The following is a 23,093-nucleotide window of genomic DNA, read 5'->3' as shown; positions in this document are numbered from 1 at the left end:
ACCGTACCTCGCATCAACAAGACCACCATGGGAGGCAGATCCTTCTCTTACCTGGCTGCTAAAACATGGAACTCACTCCCCACTCACCTTCGCCTTACCCAGAACCACCTAGCTTTCAGAAAGCAACTTAAAACGTGGATTTTTGACAAGTAATCCTCCCCCCCCCCCCTCCTTAGCGCCTTGAGACCCTCTGGGTATGTAGTGCGCTTTATAAATTCTCTGACTTGACTTGACTTGACTTGACTCGATGCCTATATATTTTGTATTAAGTTCACATTTATTGCATAATTAATACAAATTATTACAATCCACATTTAATATAAAAACAATACATATTATAAAACTTACATTCATAAATAATGAATTTCATCTCTCTTTCTTTTTATTTATTTTTTTTTTTTTTTTAGAACCATATCACAAGGTCCCCAAAAAATTATTCTTTTAATTTCTGAGACATAGTCTAACACGTTTTATTTTGGAATCACGTGATTGAACATCCGGCCTTAATCACTTTTTTCCTCTTTGATTCTAATGTAGGACTACTCATTTGCCCGGGAAGAGTTTTTTTACTTTTATCATAAATTTGAGTCCCCAACAAGCTAGAATGGAAGAATATATTTTGTATTGATTGCTTGACCAAATATACTGAAAAGATTGCAATTAATCTATCAATGAAGAATTACTTACTTACACTTACTACTTATCTATCCCAAACACTTGCCAAGGACATGAAATTAAATGTCTTGAAATTAGGATTCAACCTCATCCCACTTAAAGCGTACTCGGATAGATGAAGGGAAGGTGATGAAAGCAGTATATGTAGACTACGTGAGGTAGAAGCAGAGAATCTAATACACATAATCTGTATCTGCAAACTGCTACTTCCATGTGGGATATTTTGGCTGTGCCCCCTTCTGTGAGTAATGCATATGTCATGATGCAATGCTCTGCTGCTTGAAAGGCAAATCCACACAGCTGTCCGTATGCTTCTTGAAATTCTTCAGGATAGCAACTTAAATGCTGCAAGCATCTGAGGAACAGTCCTATGTCACCCCTGTAGGCAGAAGTGGGAAACAATAGGTAGACAGTGCTTCTGTCAATATTAAGTCGAGCGAGAATATTCTAAAGATCGTTCATCTCTCTATTTGCACTAACGGACAATGGCCAGTCATGATGGTCCAGCAGCACAAAGCACTTTATAGCAATAAAAGGACTGAAATTGACTTGTAGTACCACACTTATAAAAAAAAATAGAAATGCAACCAACTAAAAGGCACTTCCTTTCAACACTGAGACCTGCAGGTTTAAGGGCTACAGATTTGGTATCAGTTGCACAAAGAACTTTATTGTTTTGACAGCAGGACAACTGCTAAAGAACAAGGTCTACAGGGGTGAAACTGCAGGTATCATATTCAAATAGAAACTGTTGCCACACACATTTGCCAAATACAATTACTGGCTCTCCTGGGCAGTGAACTTACATTTATTAAGTACATCAATTGTAGTGCAAGAGTAATGATCCTAAATAATTCTACAATAAATTCTTCTTCTTTCACCCTACGACCCTGTTCCCCACTATAATCTAAGACACACTTCACTTAACAATGCGCAACTGAATGACACTCAAAACTATGATTTGAAACACATTTTCATTAAAAAATAAAAACCATTTAAATATAATGAAAAAAACTAAGGTTAAGGCTAAGTTATAGTTAGGAAAACGTTATCACTGGCATAAGAAACCATTTTATTAATTTGCTCATGCTTTTGATATAATGCTGCTATCTAATTTACTGGAGATACCAGTCTCAAAAAGAAGTTTCTTATTTCTCTTATGATTCTGGGGGATTATGATAGCTTCTGTTCGAGTAAGTTCAAAGAATTTCTTGAAGATCTCCCAATTCCCACTTTATAACCTGCCTGACAAGTTTTGTTAGTGGTTCAGTAATCTCCCATATAGTTCTCTAACTTCAGAGTTCTTTCAAGTTAATGGGGTATGTTAACATGAGTAGAGCTTCCATCTTTCTTAATGTTGGCCAAATCTGAAAGAGCTTTGAGCAATAAAATACTAATCCAGTCTGATTAATATTTGGGAAATGCCAGCTGAACAAGTGGACTTTTGATTCAATATTCTGAGGTCTGCTTATAACCTTTATTGGCTATTGGGCTTCAAGATTTCTAATATGGGAGTGGATGGTCTAACCGGACAGCGTGGGGACAGACTGTGAAGCACCCCTGACCCAAAGTCCAATAATCCTCAATCATCCAGACAACTGAGAGGGAGTAATAGTCATATCTTCAACCATGCTAGTAGATGGACATCTGTAAACTGAGTGGAGTGATCCTCTGGACTGAAAACGTGCAGAGTCTCAGGGATGGCTAAGCGCAGTACAGAGCCTGATCCACCACAAAGGTGAAGTATGCAGGGACTGAATGATAAACGGACTCCTGCTCCAATGCTGATGGGCTGACCATGTGCATATGAAACCACAGAGAAGAGGCAGATGTGATGGCAAGTTCTGCTGCCAGCAGAAAGCTGAGCGCTTGAACTGAGACCCAGTGAGATATGCCTGCAAGTATGGGAGGATGCCCGTTCCATGTCCACTGTCAGAGGAGGTGTAGATTGGGTCTTTGCTTGTAGGGCAATAGACCAGTCACATTCTCTGAAATGGTGGGCCCGGTATCAGAGAAAATCAGTCTGGCAGAGGCAGAAGGCCTCTAGTGGATCTGTACTGCACCAGCAAGTAAGTGGGTGGGGTGGTAAAACTTACTCCTCCACTTTATGAAAACCTGAGAGATTGGCAGGGATTGAGTTTCTGAAGGATTCCCTTGGTTGAATTGAGGTAATGGTGGCCTGAGGTTTGGAGTGTTTCGGGGATAGATAGTGTAGGCTAGTGTTTATGTGTCCCGATGTCCGGCATGAGGAGTGCGTGACCACTACATGTGGTGTGCATGTCGTGTCCTGCTTGGTTGCATGTTTCTATCGACATGTGGTATCTCGCTTTGTGGTGTTTTGGGGACCGCAATCCTTTGAACAAGCAGCATGTTTTGTTGGGGCTCATTTCCGCCGACCGCAATCCATCTGTGGTATTGATCAGGGTTTTTCCTGGGCACGCGTTTGTCTTTAGGTTAAGAGAGACCCTCCCTGCGACCTGGTATTCAATAGGCGTCTGTTGGGGTCATAAGACTTGTATCTCTGACTCGCAGTTGATGGGGAGGTCACCTTGGGTGAATCCAACAGCAATGATATGAGTTCATTAGAACTTCTGACAATAATATGGAAGTCTCTGGTATTAATTTTATCAACATCCTTAACATTGAGCATATAGTTGTTATAGCATACATCGACATTGTTCTTACTAGTAACAGTATTCTTCGTTTGTGCATGCATTATGACATACATTGATATCGTCATTGCAGATTTCGCCACTACTGTACAGGTCCAGGTTATGACATACATTGTTATTGCATTGGTGGGCATAGTAATAGCTAAAGATAGATAATTCTGCATAAGTGCTGCAACCCCTCTCCACATCTGTTTACTCAGCCCACCCATCTTCTCAGTTCCTTAACAACTCCATAATTTTAGTAGACAAATATCTATCTATCTATCTATCTATCTATCTATCTATCTATCTATCTATCTATCTATCTATCTATCTATCTATCTATCTATCTATCTATCTATCTATCTATCTATCTATCTATCTATCTATCTATCTATCTATCTATCTATCTATCTATCTATCTATCTATCTATCTATCTATCTATCTATCTATCTCACCTCTATACATTACCCAGTGGTGGTCACCACTGGTTAGTTACAGCTAGGTCAGCGCTTCCTTATGAAATGCTTTTTTGTTTTGCTTATAACTTTGGCACCATTTGCTGAATCTCCATGAAAGGTTCTGAAAAATGCCCCTTTGTGCATGGAAAGATTCTAGTCGATCCATCCCAGTAAGCACAATCACCATTCATTTTTCATATACATCTTTAGACAAAGCTACCGCAAAAACTGCTGAACGGAATTACAACAAATTTGGCATGAAGCTAGAACTTCATTCACAGATTGTGCTTTTTGTGATTTGGTGTAAATCCATTCAGTAGTTTGCGAGATTTTAAAGTTTAAAAATATTTGTAAATCTGGACAGTTGGGTTCAATGGACTCTCATGAGAGTCCCTCGAACCCAATTAAAAACAATTGTAGCATTTCGATTGCCCCAGGAAGCTTTTTTTTCCCTTGGGTCAATTCGGTCCAACAGAAGTCAGACATCCGTGGGAGTGAGCACTCTGATTGGCTGCAAGCGACAACAGAATAATTTTGCTGGCAGCCATAAAGGACTTGATGACTTAGTCCCCAGTCTTGAAGTTTCAAAAATAAATGAATAAGTAGGCAGAGAAGGGATTCCCTGACCCCAAGGCCTCTTGCAGGGGATCCAGAGAGACCCCCAATGCAGCCAAAATTGTAAAAAAATATTGGCATTTATTGCAGCGATCCCATGGGATTCGTGTGGGATCACAGCAAAAAAACAGATAAATAAATGGCAGCTTGCCCTAATCAAACAATATATGGGAAGGGGGAGATCAGGGCGTCTTGCCTCCACAAGCCCATTTTGGGCAACAGGGAGGCTATGTGCTGGGGCTGCATTTCACAAGGGAAGGGGAGCACATGACCCCCCTCCTTGAGTCATTATAGGCCATGGGGAACCCATCCCCTGAGGTTGAAATGTGCAAAGAAATGGGAGGGGGGTCATGCAGACCACTCCTCTAGCCTTCACATGCACTGTGATCTTATACCCCAGGGCTGATTACCTAAAAAGGGGGTGTGGGCCACATGGTACCCTGTCAGAGAATTAAATGGCCCGTGGGCTGGGGCCACATTCCCCAGGCAGGATCAATGACTAAGTGCCAGGGAGCCTGACCCAGGAATACAGTAATTACCCTGTCTGCACTACAGCAGGCAGAGAAACATGTGTTTCCTCCCATCTGGCAGGAGCATTTTTAAATCACCTGCTAAATGGGCCATGCATACAACTCTACTCCCAGCCAGCTGGAGATTTAAACATGCTCCCACTGACTGGGAGAGGACTTGTGTTCAGAAAACATGCCCTGAGATAGAAAGCAGAAAAACACTGCTCCCTCTGAGTGGCAGGGGAGCAATGCTAGCTTCTACACCATGCCGGGAGGCGGCTGTGGCCCTAAGGGTTGTCGGTCTTCCCCACTGCCACCATCATGTTGAATGATGTTCGTCACAGATTTGCATGGGGCACCCACCTTTAATTAATGCAAAATAGGCTTTGGAGGGGAGGTAACTCAGACCCCACCCCTTTTTAATTATATTTAGCCCTGGGGGATGGTTTCCCCAGGGCCGAGAAGGCTCAAGGAGGGGGCTGTATGCCCCCCCTTTCCTGTATAATGTCATGCAGCCCTGGCTGTCTGCAGGAAGTTGGACGTAGTGCCTGGCTGCAAGTTAGGCCCTGCTGCCAACCCCACATTACACAAGACCAAAGCTGTGCGTGACATGGGGTTGATTGTCTCCAGGTGGCTGCCAGTGGTGTGTTGTACACAGGGCCTGGCTGCAAGCCAGGCCCTGCAATCAACCACACGCTGTGTAAGACAAATGGCCAGGCCCTGTTGACAACACCTTGCTATGCACTTGCGCGGCAAGGGGTTCGCTTTATGTATGGTAATAAAATATTACTTTACGTTAAAATAAACCTTAGAAATCCATTGAACATACCAAAGGTTAAAGTAACGCTATAGGTAGGTGAATATGTCAGTCACAACATTAAGTAAATATATATTTATTACGCCTGAGCTGTGAACTCTGCTCCATTTGCTTAGTTTGCGGAGCACTCGGAGTTCTGAAAAACTCCATTCCTCATAGCTAAGTCTTTTCTATGCTCATTGGAGGAAAATCCACCTCCTGACGAGTTTTCTCAACGCATGCAGACATATTTCTCATGTTGAGAAACCTTCTGTTCTCATTGAGAAAGCTGCAGCTCAGGTAGAAAATCTACTCAAGCAGCAAGAAAAGAAGCAGTGCCCTCTTGCGTCGTGCATGGTGCCGTTCATGCTGATTCTACAGCATGGGACAAACACCCAGCGCTGAAAATCAATGCGATGGTGTGACCAAACACACTCCGCCGCTTGTGGAACTCTGCATAGTGCGGCAGAGTTTATTGGTCACTTGCGGAACTCTGCAAACTCTGCCCAGGCATAATATTTATATATATCTACATACATACATACATATTTGCATGCACGCCAACACTCTGGGAGTCATGCTTATTCCATCTTGTATTGCTGTCCCAGCTCCAGTAACAACATAACATTTTAAATGTGCAACACCACTAATATTGAACATAGTTATCTGTGGTAAATATAGCTCGTGCCCTAACGTAGCTATAACTCACGCACTGCTACTTTCCCAACATATGACATCACTTATAACATGTTCTATGACACCACTGATAATATCGTTGCAACATTTGCAATTAAATTATTGATGAGTAACCTGTGGATTGTAAGGGCATGATTTATAGTTGCATTAGGGCCCGAGCTATAGTTACCAGACTTGGTGAATTTCAGTTGTTTTGTACGTTTACTGTGTTTATTTGTCCTTGAAATCGTCACCTAACTATAACAATACTTTAACCTTTGTTTGTTTTAAGTGAATACATCTATGTATTTATATCTACATATATATTCACTGAAGAAGCAAAGGTTTTGTGCATGTACAAAATAAAAATGATGTAGCCCTAGAGACAAGTCTGATTCAGTAAAGTAAAAGTTATATGGTGCTCTGTTTAATCACCAGTAAAGTATTATGTGAAAACAGTGCTTAATTAAAACAAAGTTGAGACTAAGTGCAGCTAGTGTGAGTTGTATATGTATGTTGCAAAGAGGTAATGCAAAACATCAAAGTCCTGTTGCCAAATCTATGACTGATAATTTGGTCTAGGGGTGGCTCGCCGAATATCTCCCAATATGAAAAAGTGATGAGCAATGTAATATTTTAGGTCATCAGCAATGCGTAGTAGGGGCACAACTAATAGTTAGCTCACTGTGCTACAATTGGACAATTTCAGAATACATTTTTAATTAAAAAATTGAAGGTTGAAGTGATCTTATAGTTAGCTGTTGAAATGAGCTAAAAACTAATGTTTACAAAAAAACACTGAAATTTGCCATGTATAGTACAATGAGCTAACTAGAAGCTGCATTCCTGCTATGCACTGCTTAGGACCTAAACTATTGCCTTACTCATGACATACTGGGTTCTCTCTTGCATTTTGTCCTCTCTGACCAGCTATAATAGGAGTGAAACACGTGTCAGTGTGGTTGATTTATTCATTCCAGGTTGACATGGATAGTATTCTACCACTTCAAAGCTGTGATACTGTGCCTGGAATGGTTAGGGCTTTTGACATTTTTCAGCTCAGCATGAATGGCACAAGCTGATGCTATGCTTAAAGACTTTGCTGCATAAATGGAAAAGGCTTTGTCAATGTTTTACCTCAGCATCGATGGCACTGTGCTAATGCCATGCTTCAAAACTCTGCTAAAAAAAGACGTTTGAGGTGAACAGTTTTAGAGTGCTGATGTTTTGGAGTGCTCCATATGAAGGAGCTGCTCTCCGCTTAAAACGTGGGAAGTACCCAGAGTTCTGTGCTTCCTTATTTGCACATATATAAAAATAAATTATAGAAATTTTATAGTTAGATTAAAATGTCAGTTTAAACATTCTATTTTAAAATAATAATAATAAAAAACACTTAAATTCACCACATATAGTTATCTCGTGTATCTATAACTCGTGCCCTTAAGTAACTGTAACTCATGGCCCCACTATGCATAGTTTTGCAATCAATTAACATGTTATAAGTGATGTCATTTGCAAGGTCATAGGCAGTGTCATCTGCCCAAGTTAGGTCTGGTAGGAATAGTGTGATTCCTGCATGTACATGGTCCTTTTTCCTCAAGCTGCCTTCTCTTTGCTACATTAACGTTTGGCACACATTTTGCATTCATGACACTTGGACTCGTTTTGGAGAAACACCGACCTTGCTGACACGGAACACTCCGTAAGAATACTGTCACACCGCCTTGACATTGGTGCAAGGCCTCTTACATACGCAATACATATGTGTTTTATTATTACACCCGTATGGCGACACAGCCGTAGAACTCAAACAATGGTTGCCCGATCACAATCTCGGGTTCAGGCAAGGATGCCATTTTCTATATATTGTCTTAAGTTTCCTAACATAATCAGAGGAGACACTTCTGCTGATTTCGAAGGGTCCCCGCATACTGAAGCTTTCGCCTAGCAGCTGACTGACATCTCTGTGAGGGGTGTCCAGTTTGCGACCAAGACGGGTCATACACTCTTACCTACCAGATAAAGGGGTTAGATCTCACAGACAGGTGTTTTCTTGGCAAAACTTACATCCTTATCTTAGACATGTAGGTTAGGGTTAGCATCACAGGGGTACGCTTGATTGTTATTATCTATTATATGGAGGCATATTTAACCTCTCTCAACAAGATAGGGGGCTAATGGTGGCCCTACGAGCTAGCTGGTGCAAGGGAGGACACATCCTACAGGGATGCATGGAATCAGTTGGGCACCATCCTACGTTTATGTAATCCGCAAATGCGCAGTTCCTTCTGATTGGTGGAAACTGCACAACAGTAGTAATGAGAGTAATGAAAAGGATTTCTATGCCACAATTGCCTAAATTACAGTGTTATCTAAGTAAACTCTGAAAGAAAAAAAGTCATTTAAGCTAGTCTCAAAACATTCTGTACCTCTAAAGTCATAGACTACTAATCTGTGGCTGCACGTGTCTCACCTGTCTTCCATGCATTGGTCTATCTGTCACATTAGGACAGCAGAGGCAGTGGTACCAGAGCCTGTTGGTATAAGGGCCTACTACACCTCAGTCAGGCCTGTACTTTAAAATGAAACTGGGGTTTGAGAGGCATTTTCCTGGCTCCAAATTACTCAAGACCATAGGCCTTGTGTGACATGGGGTTGATTGCCTCCAGGTGGCTGCCAGTGGTGAGTTGGACACATGGCCTGGCTGCAAATCAGGCCCTGGAGTCAACCCAATGCTGCGCAGGACAAATTGCCGGGCCCTATTGACAACCCCTTGCAGTGCACCTGTGCAGAAGGGGGTTGGCTTTACGTATGGTAATAAATTATTACTTTACATTAAAATAAACCTTAGATATCCATTGAAAATACCAAAGTGATGCTATAGTTAGGTGAATATAATGTAGTTTGCTTGAATGAGCACTAACATTCAGACAGAAACAAGCAAGCATGTATTTACATGATAACTGAAGAAAAGGAAAAGGAGCAGCACATAAGATGCACCACTTATCTTTAGAAACACTTTCATGTTTCCTTACTTTTAGAAAACTGCTTAAAGCCTGGATTTTCTGGCTGCATCACTCCTTGCCTGCCTCTCTGGGCCACCAACTATATGCTCCTCCACTTATATCTCCACTGTGCCAGGGTACCCAGCATGGGGTGAATATGGTGAACCTCAAATACCACTAACATAACATAAGATAATTAAAGACATTGTGCAACAGACATGTCATAACATGCTAAAGACTTCGAAATTCAGTGTTTCACCTTAGTTCATGAGATTATATAACTGCATTGAGTGGAATTTATTACAAGCAATTGTTTTTGAAAATTAACTCAGAAACATTCATGCCCGTTCTCCCCAATCTCTGACAGTAATGCTATAAGTAAACCAAAAGGCATGCTGATTGTCATAGCATCTTCTATGTGGTGTAAATGTTTTTACTGCACATGGAACACCATTACAGTCTATCCTGACCTCATGTGCATCAAGGTGGTCTCATGTGCATTAATGAACAAAAAGGAGGCAGCGAGAAATAAAACAAATGCCTAGGATCACCCAATTTGGTCAGTTGGAGAACCCAGGATTGATTACCAGTTTTCGGGTTTCACACTGTGCACTGTAGCCCCTGAATTGGAATCTCTTTTTCTGTTTCAATTTATATCAAAAGTTAATGCCTTGTCTTTCATTCTTGGTGCATGAGGTTAGAGTGTGGATGGGAGACAAAAACCATATCAAGGCTTGGATCATTTGGTGCTCGAGGATCCAAAAGAAACTTGAGATGAGCTAAAGCCTGGCACCTGGCTCAAGTTTTCAGTGGTTCGCCTAACTCTATCGCATTGTAGCAAATAAGTAACTAAGACTTATAAAAGACATGATTTGACCATGATCAAACAATTTGACGAAGCAAGAGGACCAACACCACAGTGCAGGACTCCTTGTTTTAAGGTGGATAACTTTTTCACTACACCCCATTTTAGTGAGTGAACTAGGAGACTATTTTCTCTCCCATGAGTAAAATCAAATGATTATTTGGTTACATCCCTGTGGGGCATATTATCAAGCACGGCGTTAAAATTATCGCCGCTTTAGCGGCAGAAAACTGCCGCTAAAGCGTCGATAATGGGCTTGATAATATGCCGCAGAGAATTCCAATACAAGCCCATGTTGACACCAGAACATGGGCTTCTATGGGAATTCTCAAGGGCATATTATCAAGCCCATTATCGCCGCTTTAGCGGCAGTTTTCTGCTGCTAAAGCGGCGTTTATTTTAACGCCGTTTCTTGATAATATGCTCCTGTATTCTTATAACATACTTACTGCTAGTGCTTAGTTTCATTTAAGTTCTTCCTATCTCTGCAAGAAAGGAGGGCACAAACATGTTCAAGAAGTCATTTATAATTGCCTGTCTATCCTTATAACAAATTGTGGGGCATATTAGCAAGACCGGCGATAAAATTATGTGCAGGACATCTAACCTGGGCTTCTATTGAAATTCTATAACGCATATTATCAAGCCCATTATCGCCGTTTTAGCGGCAGTTTCCTGCCGCTAAGACGGCAATAATTTTATCGCCGGTCTTGCTAATATGCACCACAATTTGTTATAAGAACAAAAAGGCATGTTTACAACCGACATATGTTGACCCAGTGGTAAAGCCAGGACTAATTGTCAAATCTCCTGTTGCCATCGCTAAAACCTTTCCACAGTACCACTACCTTAACTGAGCCTGCTTCTAGGCAATAAATACGACCATCGGTCTCACCATGTTCCACACATTTTTACCCCTGGCAAGTACCCTTGACCTATAATGGTATGTTAATGTTAAATATAATATTGATTTACACGAGAGAGCTTCGTTTTCTTTTTGAGTTGTAACCAATTTATTTTAAAAAAATGGATAGGAACAAAAGCATATAACGTAATTTATGTAATAAACATTGTGGTCTATGCCGCAGCAAAGCAGTACCTGTCAGAAAGCTGTGATACAAGTCTCCGTCACAATAAAATATTAAACGTGACTTGCTCTAATTTTCAAGAGGCTTCATTCTCATAATTAACTAACTTGCAAGTGTGTTAACATAATGTATCACTCCTGGGAATAAGTAGGACATTTTCATTTGACTCAACACGCATACGGTGTAACACCTGCATTCAAATTTCGACCTACTTCTTCCTCTGACTTTCAAAGAGTCACACGTGTTAGATTTGTGTAGAATCTAAAATTAAATAAAATGAAACATGCTTAACACAAAGGGGAGGCGGCCATCGTGCATATTAAAAGCAATGTATGCCGAGACTTTAAATGATTCAATGTTTGCTTGATACATTTCAAATATTTCCATGAATACAATTATTTTTAATTACTAACTGATAACAAGCAGATAGCTAGGTAGTGCGATAATACAGTTAATAAAACCCACCTTTATGGTTTCATTTAAAAAAAAAAAAAACAGAGGGCCTAATTCACAACTTTAAATGCGAAATTGTCACCTCCAACTGCAGGCTCTCGCAGTCTTAAACTTACTATTAAATCTGTGTATTTGAATACCAAAACATACGCAAATTTACACAAAAGTGTAAGTTTACCCGTTCTAAAAAATGTAGGCATAAAGGTGGGTTTTTATTAAGTCTAAGTTTACCTTTGTGAATTGGCCCTTTAGACTTCAAGTCTAAACTTAAACTCAAGATCTAAACTCGGGGGCATATTTATCCATGTTTTGTATCCCCCTGCTCCATTCAAGGAGGCCCAAGGGCGACGCAAAACCGAGATGAGATTTAGGAAGCCAAGCAAGGCCACCTTGCGTGGCTTGGTATATCTGGAGTAACGCAAGGTGGTGAAAGCGCAGGTCACTGCCTTGTGTTACTCTGCCCCATGGATGCATTCCATTGGTGGAGCATGGGTGTTCCCATGCATCCACATGTGGATTTTGAGACATTCCCAGATTTACCAATATTTGTATAACTGGGAATGCGTCAGAATGCTACGCCTACTGATATTTCTTTATGTCTCCTTGTTTTTACCTCTTTCTACATGTGCTGCATTTTTCAGCACACGTAGAAAGAGCAAAAAGCATCAGAGGATAGTTTTTGTGCAGAAAGGTGTCCCTTCCTATATAAAAACAATTCTGCCTGTAACGCAGGCCCCCTTGTACCTTGGTGAAAGGGTGCCCACATTGGCGCTAGGTAGCAGTTTCTGCTCCAGCCCCGGTACAGAGCAGGAATATGCTCTATAATGGTAAATATGGCAAAATCCTGCCCTCTCAATTTAACGCAGCGCAGCAAGGCGGCTTTCTGTGTTGCATGGCATGCAATGTTGATAATATGACCCTTAGACTTCAGATTTAAGTCTAAATTTACCTTTGGGAATCAAACCCTGTGAGTCTCAATATAGAATATGAAAAGGGCTTAATCAACTCATGACTTAAATCATCATTAAACAATATTGAAATAATAGAAAAGTTGATCACTTTCCTATTTATTGTGAACGTAAGTCTGATTTAAGATTTTAATAAGTCTTGTACAGTCATCATTACTAAACCTGTCAAGTCATACTACAAAGGCCTCTTATATACGAGTATCGTTCTGTTCAGATTTCTGATTTAGTGCTTCTTACTCAGACTTGTAAGAGGGGAACAAATGCACAGCGATTGAGTTTCCCTTCTTAAGTAAGAGGAAAGCAGCAACAATCACTCTGTAGATCGACAGAGTAGAAAGCAGTCAACAAAAACGTGTTTCTGTTTAATCACGTATATTCTACATTTTTTTTTAGTGTAATAATTTTTATTGGGTAAAAAGAAGTATATAGAGAAATTATAACAAAATAATCCATCTTTGAGATGATATTTGACAAAAGAGGGCAAGCACTCTAACATGCCATAGCCACTAGTGGATAAAAGATCACAATGCTTGTCTTGATCAAGGTCTGGTCGAAATGCAAACTCAGTAAGCCATAACAAGAAGAGTAAGAAAGGGAGTAGAGAGAGGAGAAGGAGATGAAAGGGAAGTGGAGAAGAGAGGACAGAGAGAAAGAGGGAAATATGCAACATTAAACACTTCTTGAAACAATGTATAGGATAGCTCTAATAATAACACTCTGTAAAAACAGTATAACAGTTATGCAGCATACCAAAATAGGAACAATGTAATAAAACATATAATTACTTAGCTGAAATGCTTTCAAGTGTAGTTAAGTAACTGGTGAGTGGATATCGACTAGGAACTATTCTGTCACACCTACAAGCTTGTGAACTCAAGTTCGTGCCTTCGTTCTTGCCGCAACGGCCATTCGGCCGAGGTCTGCGCCGAACCCACCTAAGCCCACGGCCCCTGAACTTGCTCGCCTAAGCCCCCGGCCCCCAGGACCAGACCCTTGGTCATAGGGGAGCTCATCCTGGTGCTTTCATCGGTGGGGGGCTGCTGGAGGCTGTAGCTGGGAGCGGAGGACTCAAGCTGTGGGGAAAGACAACGTCCTGAGTTTGGATTCCGGTGCCTGGTGGAGGCAGCTGGAGACATCTGAGTGGGTGTACGAGTTAACAAGCAGCATACTCTGGAGGTAAGCGCGGCTGAGGGAGGGGACCGCTTTGCACCCCTGGCCCCCTCCCAGGCCTGAGTCAGAGCCTGCTCCCTCTGACATCGACTCCGACCGCTGCTGGATGTAATCGCTCGGGCAGGGGCGCAACAGCTCCCAGCTCAGCTCATTCCCCACAGCTCCCAGATTTTGTCTTTTGAAACATCCTTTTTCCATAAACTTTTGTGTTGTCCTGAGCACACAAACAAAGTGCACCTGAGAGGCAAACAGTGAGGTTTCTTCTAAGCTCCCTGTCTTCCTCCCGCCAATCGGTGTTGATTCTTTGGTAAGAAGACAGACCCTCGGCTACCCAGATCCCCAGATCTCACTCCCCACAGCTCCCATCTCCCAGTCCTGCTCATTCCCCCCTGCTGACTCACAGACCACCAGGTCATCACCAGCTGTGGCACCGTGGGTGAGCAGCTGCAGTTGCAGCTGCTCTGTTTTAGGGGGCTGTGGCTGCAGAAAGCTGAGGGGGTGGGGCTGCATACCTGCTGTGGGCGTGAGCACCATTCCTTGGCTTTTGGCACTTGAACTTGAATCCGAATTTGAATCAACAGACCTCTGCCAGAATCATAGTGGTGGTGGTGGCCAGCTGGGGCAGTAACAAGGAGAAATCAACTGCCCTGAAGTTCACCCCGCCACCACTTCAGAATCCAGGGCTTAGTAAACTGTGCAGTGCAGGTCCTAGGGAGGAGGGACTCATCTTCCCACAGCTACCATCAACCGGACACTCCCAATTGCAGGATGACAAAAAAAAGCCACCTCAGCACCAAGGAAATGCTCCGGTAAAGACAACTCTTTCTACTCAAGTATCACCCAGAAATGTAAGGAGCACAAAGAAAGCAGACCCCACTTTAAAGTCCTTCCTAAAGACCCCAACAGCAGGCCTTATAACTCAATTTCTACACAAACGCCCCCCTAACGAAGGGAACCCTCCCATCATGACTGTTCCACTGGCAATAGCTGAGGCCAGTAACGGAACGGTGCACCTACTAGTGAGTCTCCCTAACAGCAAAACCCTCACAACACAACAGCAACGCACACACTTTGGGGGACGCAGGTCTCAATCCTGTCCCAGGCCGTGCCGCTCCCCAGGAAATGAGCACAAACTTGCAAGGGTCCTACTTGTTGACGCTACTGCTCCGATACCAGGAAATTACGAGCTGGTCGCCACAGCCCAAATACACCACCAACAACATCCTACCCTGCAGACCCCTGTCCAGCCAAGCCCTCCGTAGCTTTTAGGATCTGGACAAACAAAGGCCGAAGTGTCTGAGTGTCAACAAGACTTTGGGTACCTATCACCGATATTTCAACAAAATCTGGAAACCAAGATAGAAAGAACACTGGAGCTCACCCCAAAGCTCTTTAGAATAGACAGGGAAACTCGGCTTTCCCTCCACCATCTCAAGCCCACAAAATAGCAGTTTCATCAATGACTCAGGACCAACCCTAATTAGCGAAACAAACCACTCTACAACAACGGCATTACTTTGGCAATCAAACAAGATGGAGCTGCAAATCGATCTCCTATCAACCAGTGCACAATGCCTAGTGGAACTGAGCATTAAGGTGGACTACATAGAGAACAATCTCAGTGATAATAAGCATAATCAGCCATGCAGCTGCTCATGTGCAGCACTTATCGACAAATGGGTACCACTTTCAGAAATTTTAACAGAATTGGTAACCTCATTAAAAGTACAAACAGGATGCACCCCCTGCCCGCTGAACAGCAGTGGTATGAAATCTATAACAAAGTGTGACGACCCTCAAATTAACCCGACCATAATTAACTCGGGCAATTTCCCAACAAAGCTCAAGAACCAACACCCAATCGCAGCTATCAACTCTTCCATCAGCTCACTGAGGCCAAGTCCCAGTCCCTGGACAGTACACCCAGGCCGGGATCGCGAGGGGAAAGCCCTCACACAGAAAAGAAATGATGAGCCTCTCTCGAGGAGGGCCAAGAAAAAAAAAAAGAAACAGGAGAAAAAGGCCAAAGCCTCTCAAAAATTTGCACTTTCACTAACAACCCACAATCAAATATTACATGCTAATAATGTCAAAACTGCGATCTATCCAATCTTCGCCAAAAAGCCAGTTTTAAGTAATACAACACTAACAGCGTCAATTCCAACAGTTGGATAACATGAGTCTGACAAAACTCCACATCCATCTCCTCGTGTGGGGGATCATTACAGCCTACCAGGCCCGGCTACTGAAATACAATCAGCTTCTTCATCAAACTCCACGAAGTCAGAGCACAACAGTTAATCATGCACGTTTAAGAAACAAGGTCCGTGCATCGGGGCTCTCATCACCCAGGGTCAATCCTCCTTGGTCCCTCAGAGGACCTGGGACGCAACAATCCTGCCATCTCAAAGCCCCACTTTCAGAATAGAGACCTATCAACGAGACGTTGCCCAAGCACCAACCTAAGCACCGCTCAGACAGGATCAAGAGCTCTGCTGAAAGAGAACCATGTCAGCAAAACAACCCACGAGGTAAATCTCACGCCCAGATATCACATCAAGGGCCATCACCACATCCTAAACAGGGACAACATACTTCACCTATTTAAGCACATCCCAACTCTGATTAAAACACAATCGGACATCCTAGCCTGGGTCAAGTTTCTGAGCCATTCCAGTGATTCACATGGGGAATCAACATCGATAGGGCTGAGTCGTCACGCCTGGGTGGGGCTAACACCAGAAGAATCATCTTTGATGGCAGAATGGGGCATTGACATTGCATTCCCTGTACTAGAGAAATATCCACACGTGCTAACAGAACCCCCGCCAATGAATGAAGTTTCCTCAGTGTTAAGGGGGCCAGCGATCAACCCTCAAGGGAACACCCTATTTGTTGAATCAAAATCTTACAACGCTTACAGAATAACAAGCACCTTTGATCACAGGTCAGTTAATACCAGTGGGCAAATGCAAACCCCTGGTTAAGGAACCTGGACCTGTCTAGAAGGCCAGCCACCACAACGGCATCACTAACACAATAAAAGCCGCATGCCATCGGAGTAGCACCAGAATCACGGGAAATAATACTCAGCTGTCCATAACATCCTGGCAAAAAGCCGGCTGAAAAAGACTTCTTGGGTTCAATTCAGTAATCAAATACTTCTAAGAAAATGATTTCCTGTGCCTACAAGAGACTTAGGCAACCGAACCCTTAATTCTTTCAGGTTTCTATGAACTTCATTCTGCACCCATGAAATGCAATATCTTTGGGAGAGCATCTGGCGGTCTCTCAATCTTTATCAATCAAGCTCGCAGAATAGAGACAACCTCAATTGCAACTAACACCCCAGATCTGCAAGCGGCACTCATTAGCGGGCTAAAAAGTAACAATAACCCAATTCGCCTTCTGTTAATCAACTGCTATGTCCACCCTGCCTACCAGCAAAAAAACCAAACACTAAAAACATTGGCAACAAAAATGAATCATCTCTTAAACAAATATGACTCACACTACCCAGTTATAGTGGGGGACCTGAACACCCGGGAGTTAGGGAACCCGACCCGGAATGCCGGCTTTGAATTTGAACTGCTGATGAAGCATATGTTATCTTGATGCCTGCCTGCTGTTTGATTATTTTTTAAAACAAAACGAAACAAAAACCGACATTTAACATTGATTTTAAAGTTGTTTATTAGGTTGGGGGAACATTGTGTACTCTTTGCTTAGCGAGCGGTGAGAGCGCTCAGGGGAAGTTGGGGACACGAATCAAGAAGTTAGCGGTCTAGCTGTTGACGCTAGCTTACGTCACCTCGGCCATGATAAATTGGCCCGTGACGTGACCGCGCAGCGGCGCCGGCTTTGAATTTGAACTGCTGATGAAGCATATGTTATCTTGATGCCTGCCTGCTGTTTGATTATTTTTTAAAACAAAACTAAACAAAAACCGACATTTAACATTGATTTTATAGTTGTTTATTAGGCTGGGGGAACATTGTGTACTCTTTGCTTAGCGAGTGGTGAGAGCGCTCAGGGGAAGTTGGGGACACGAATCAAGAAGTTAGCGGTCTAGCTGTTGACGCTAGCTCACGTCACCTCGGCCACGATAAATTGGACCGTGACGAGACCGCGCAGCGGCACCGGCTTTGAATTTGAACTGCTGATGAAGCATATGTTATCTTGATGCCTGCCTGCTGTTTGATTATTTTTTTAAACAAAATGAAACAAAAACCGACATTTAACATTGATTTTAAGTTGTTTATTAGGTTGGGGGAACATTGTGTACTCTTTGCTTAGCGAGCGCTGAGAGCGCTCAGGGGAAGTTGGGGACACGAATCAAGAAGTTAGAGGTCTAGCTGTTGCCGCTAGCTTACATCACCTCGGCCACGATAAATTAGCCGATGACGCGGCCGCGCGCAGCGTGCGCGCCGCGGGTGCGCCGAAGGCGCGCCTAAGGCAAGCCCGTCTATGCCCGTCTGCGTCCGGCCGGGGACAGGGGCAGGAACCCATGCAGATGCTGACAAACAAAGGATCATTTTTGATGCAGCATAGTTGCATGCCATGAGGAAAGAGGTACCCAGTAAATGTTCTCATGCTTTACTGCCAGATTTTAGCTATCAATGCCCTCAGTGTAAATTCTATTTGCAAGACTCTTTTCCCATCCCACGGGATACGAGCAGGGATAAAAAGATTGATATGTTGCTACTTAATTGCCGCTCCTTGCCCAAACATTCCACAGAGATCCATCTGCTCCTCGAAGAGAGGAGCCCGGATGTCTTATTCTTGACCGAAACTTGGCTAAGTGACGACCTGGATTTTGATGTTGTCCAATCTCTCCCCTCAAACTATGCTATTCAAAGGCTTGATCGCCGTTTTGGGCGAGGTGGATGCTTAGCCATAATACATAAAACTAATTTGGTTTGTAGAGTTATAGCCAACCCACTCCCTGATTGCGAAAGTCTTTCTTTTGTGATTGATTTAGCACCCACATTTACTTTTTCAGGGCTTCTTGTATATCGACCGCCTTGCCCGTTCCTGGACTTTAAGAAAGATTTAGCGGAAATGGCGGCAAATCTGGCCGCTTCAACCTCCAATTTTACAATTTTGGCTGATTTTAACATACATTTCGACGATCACTCCTCAGCTTCCACCCAAGAATTATTTGAAGAACTGGCTATGTTTCAACTGTCATTGAAAGGAAATAGTCCAACTCATGTTAAAGGTCATATGATTGACCCTATATTTACCAACATAGATCAGATGGAGGTAGAAGAAGCGGTCCCTATTCCTTGGTCGGATCATTTTCTACTTCCTTTCAGTTTTAGGTTAGCTAAGGTAAATATACGAACTGCGCGAACTACAAAAATTACACGGCAATGGACAAAACTTACACTAGATAATTTTATTAGTAAATTGAATGACACAATCCCTCTGTCTCACTCTAATCCCACTGTGGCTAATGACAATGTCAACAAGTGGATAGAGCGGGTGCTTAATTCTGTTCTTCCGAAAGTCAAAATATCAGAAAAAGCGGTAGCAAAACAAAACCTATGCTACTCTCAAAATCTACGCCAGCTTAAGCAAACCTGTAAAAAACAGGAGAGACTTTAGAGGAAGGACTTCTCAGTAACGAGTAAATTTAAATATCGCAAAGCTATTAAAATATATAAGAAGGAAATTAAAACCGCCCAAGCACTCTACTATCAGGGAAAAATTCTCTCTGCAAATTCCCCTCGGGAGATATTTAAAATTGCAAATAATCTCCTCATGCCACCTACTGTTAGTGTTAATACAGACAATGTGCAACATCGGTGTGACCAAATTGCGGACTTTTTTGCAGAAAAAGTTCAGAGTATTTATGACTCTTTTTCACTGGCTGATAGTCCACAAATTGAGGGAGTAAATGGCAGAGTTGATCTCTTGCCCCCCCCCGCTCCACCACTGGAGGATTTTCCCCCCTTGGACCTCCAGACTTTGCAAAGATTACTGAAAGAGCTTAAATCAGGTTCTCCTCTGGACGTTGCTCACCCCAGTATTCTTCAAAAAGCAGCTGAGGCAGTGTCACCGGTCATATTGGACTGCATAAATTCGTCGCTTTCAACTGGGATGGTGCCTGCTCAATGGAAACATGCGAGAGTCAAGGCCCTTCTAAAAAAAAATAATCTTGACCGAGGGAACTGGGGAAACTATCGCCCTATTTCCCTGTTGCCAGGAGTCAGGAAATTAGCGGAGAAATACATTAACAGGATTTTAACTGCTTTTTTAGAAAATAACAATCGGCCACATGTTACCCAGACTGGTTTTAGACCCCAACAGGGAACAGAAACGGCTATACTGGCGGCAACAGAAGACATTAGGAAAACTCTTGACAGTGGAGGCTGCGCTGCGCTTATCCTTTTGGACCTCAGTGCGGCCTTCGACACTGTCAATCATCTTCTTATGGGTCATAATTTAAGGGCTGCCGGAGTGACAGGGCTGGCTCTTAGGTGGCTTCAGTCATTTCTGCAAGATAGGGTTTTTTCGGTATTTGAAGGAGACGGGTCATCAAAGGCTATTCCGTTGACCTGTGGGGTGCCTCAGGGATCTTCCCTGAGCCCCACGATGTTTAACGTTTATATGAGTTCGCTGGCAGAGGCCATCCTCCCTTTTGGGATACAGGTGGTCTCTTATGCCGACGATACTCACTTGATCGTCTCGCTGAAGCAGCCAAATAACTCAGACCCTAATCTTGCAGCTTGCCTTCAGGTGGTCTTTGATAGGATGATCAGCTCTTTTCTGAAGTTGAATGGGTCTAAAACCTCTGATATTCACCATCTGTGTCCCAGCTGCTTGGGTGCTCCCCCAGTCCCAAAGAGCTGCTTCAAGAGCCTAGGAGTTTGGATGGATAGTAACTTGGATTTTAAGGTACAATCACGTAAAGTAGCAGCAAATTGTTACGGACTGCTCAGAAGATTCAGAAAGGTATTGCAATTGTTGCCTTTTCCGGCAAGACGTTTACTTGTACAAGCTATTGTATTGTCACGGCTGGATTATGCTAATGAGATTTACCTTGGAGCCCCACTGGCTACAATTAAAAGAATCCAAATTGTACAGAACTGTGCAGCTCCTATGCTGATGAACATCCCTAAACGCCCTTGATATTCTTCCTTGGCTTCCTGTCCAGCAAAGAGTACAATTTAAGGCACTCTGTATTATCCATAAATCCTTGGCAGGAAGGGGCCCGCCCCTGATCCGTACTTGGAATCAACGATATGTCCCTAATCGTAATCTTAGGTCAGGGAGCAAATGCTTAATTGCTGTACCGAAGATCAAACGTGCTCGCAGTGGTGGCCGAATGTTTTTATATAACGGGGCCAAATTGTGGAACAGTATTCACCTACATCTACGCTCTGAACCAGATCATCTTACATTCAGAAAATTGGTGAAAACCTTTCTTTTTCAGTAATTCTCTTGTCTTTCGCTGAGTGCCTGCTAGCGCTGGGATGCCTCCGGGCAACCACGCGCTCTATAAATATTCTTTCTTTCATTCATTCATTCATCGTCCACCTCATACCGGCACAACTCCTCTGCAGCGGCTTTTTCACAATCAAAACTTGGTCTCTGCGCACACTATCAAAACGGCTGCAGACCCTCTCTGGCTCCCTTTCCCCACCTTCAGGGTGAAGTCCACAATCAACTATATCTTTGCTTCAGATCACCTGGCATCATATTTTAACAACTTTGAAGTGGCTAACAGGGACAAGAGTGACCACAGGCCGCTGAGCGTAACCCTTCAGTTAAATGGGAAAACTGCAGTACAACTGCAAACACTAGGGCCTCAACTGGAGAAGAGCACCATGAAGTTCTTAGTAGAATGAATAAAATGGACTACTAATCTTGGTTAAAGCTCTTGGAGTGGATTACTCACAAAGAGTCAAACTCCACAGTCATATGCACCATTACCCGCCCCCGAGCACTGGAAAGCAATCTTAGGGGAACTAAAACTTGCCCTAAGGGGGGATCAGTAAACATCCAAAGGCAGGCCATCCACACTCACCAACTCTCCTCACAAATTCACCCAAGAGGACTTCACCCAACTAAACGCAGCCTCTTAAAGGCCTTGAAGGCAAGAAGAAAGGGAACCAAAAATCAGCAAACACAGGCAAAAACAGTTCTCCGTGCGGAACATAGAAAGAAAGTCTGGGAGATACGAGCTAAGAAAATCGAGGCAGAATGGTTGAAAATATTCACCCTCCTCAAAGAAAGGGGACACATTCAACTTTGGAAACTTATAAATCAACATAGTAATACTGGCCAGACAAAATGGAATGGAGTGGCAGCAGCGGAATGGGTCAAACACACAAAGCAGCTATACTCTATCCATCAGAATAAGCCCCACACTCACCCACAACAACTTTTCCCAGTAATATGCAAGGTCGACAAAACACCTAACATCACGGAGGCCGAGGTAATCATCTTAATCAAAAAAATGAGGACAGACCATGCCCCAGGACCCAATGGGATCCCTGCATCAGTGTTTAAATTATCACTTGTATTCTGGGCAGACCAGCTCACACCACTCTTCAGGTACGCTTATGCTACTTCAACTGTCCCACCATCATGGAAAGGTTCCATACTTTTCCCCATTTATAAAAAAGGGGGCAGTACGAAACCAGAACATGGCTGTCTTATTGCTTTATTAGACATTGAAGCAAAAGTGTGCGCAAGAATACTACTGAAAGAACTAGAAGCCTGGGCAAAAGATAACAACATCCTTCTCCTCTTTCAATTTGGTTTTAGGCCCAAAAGTTCCACCCTGGATAACATCCAAGTACTGGGTCATCTGTCACATCAAGCAACCCAGCCAGCACAATTACCCCTCGTTTGCTTCTTCGTGGACTACAGTGCAGCATTTGACCAGGTTGATCGAGTGAAGCTGTGGGAAAAACCAGACTTCTGGGGAATCCCCCAACAGTTGCTAAGGGCAATATTTGCACTAAATCAGGGGACCTGGGTCCGCATTAAGATCAGCCAAACCATGGTAACAGCCAAGGTGCTGACCAATAACAGCCTGAAACAAGGGTGTGTCCACGTCCCTCTTCTCTTTATTCTTTATACAGCAGACCTGGGAAAAGCCCTGAAAGGAGCAAGTTTACTAACACCAAAGCTGGTGAAAGTGC

Source organism: Triturus cristatus, chromosome 2_2, assembly GCF_964204655.1.
Source record: "Triturus cristatus chromosome 2_2, aTriCri1.1, whole genome shotgun sequence".
Taxonomy (NCBI): Eukaryota; Metazoa; Chordata; class Amphibia; order Caudata; family Salamandridae; genus Triturus; species Triturus cristatus.
Note: the sequence above shows the minus strand (reverse complement) of the source record.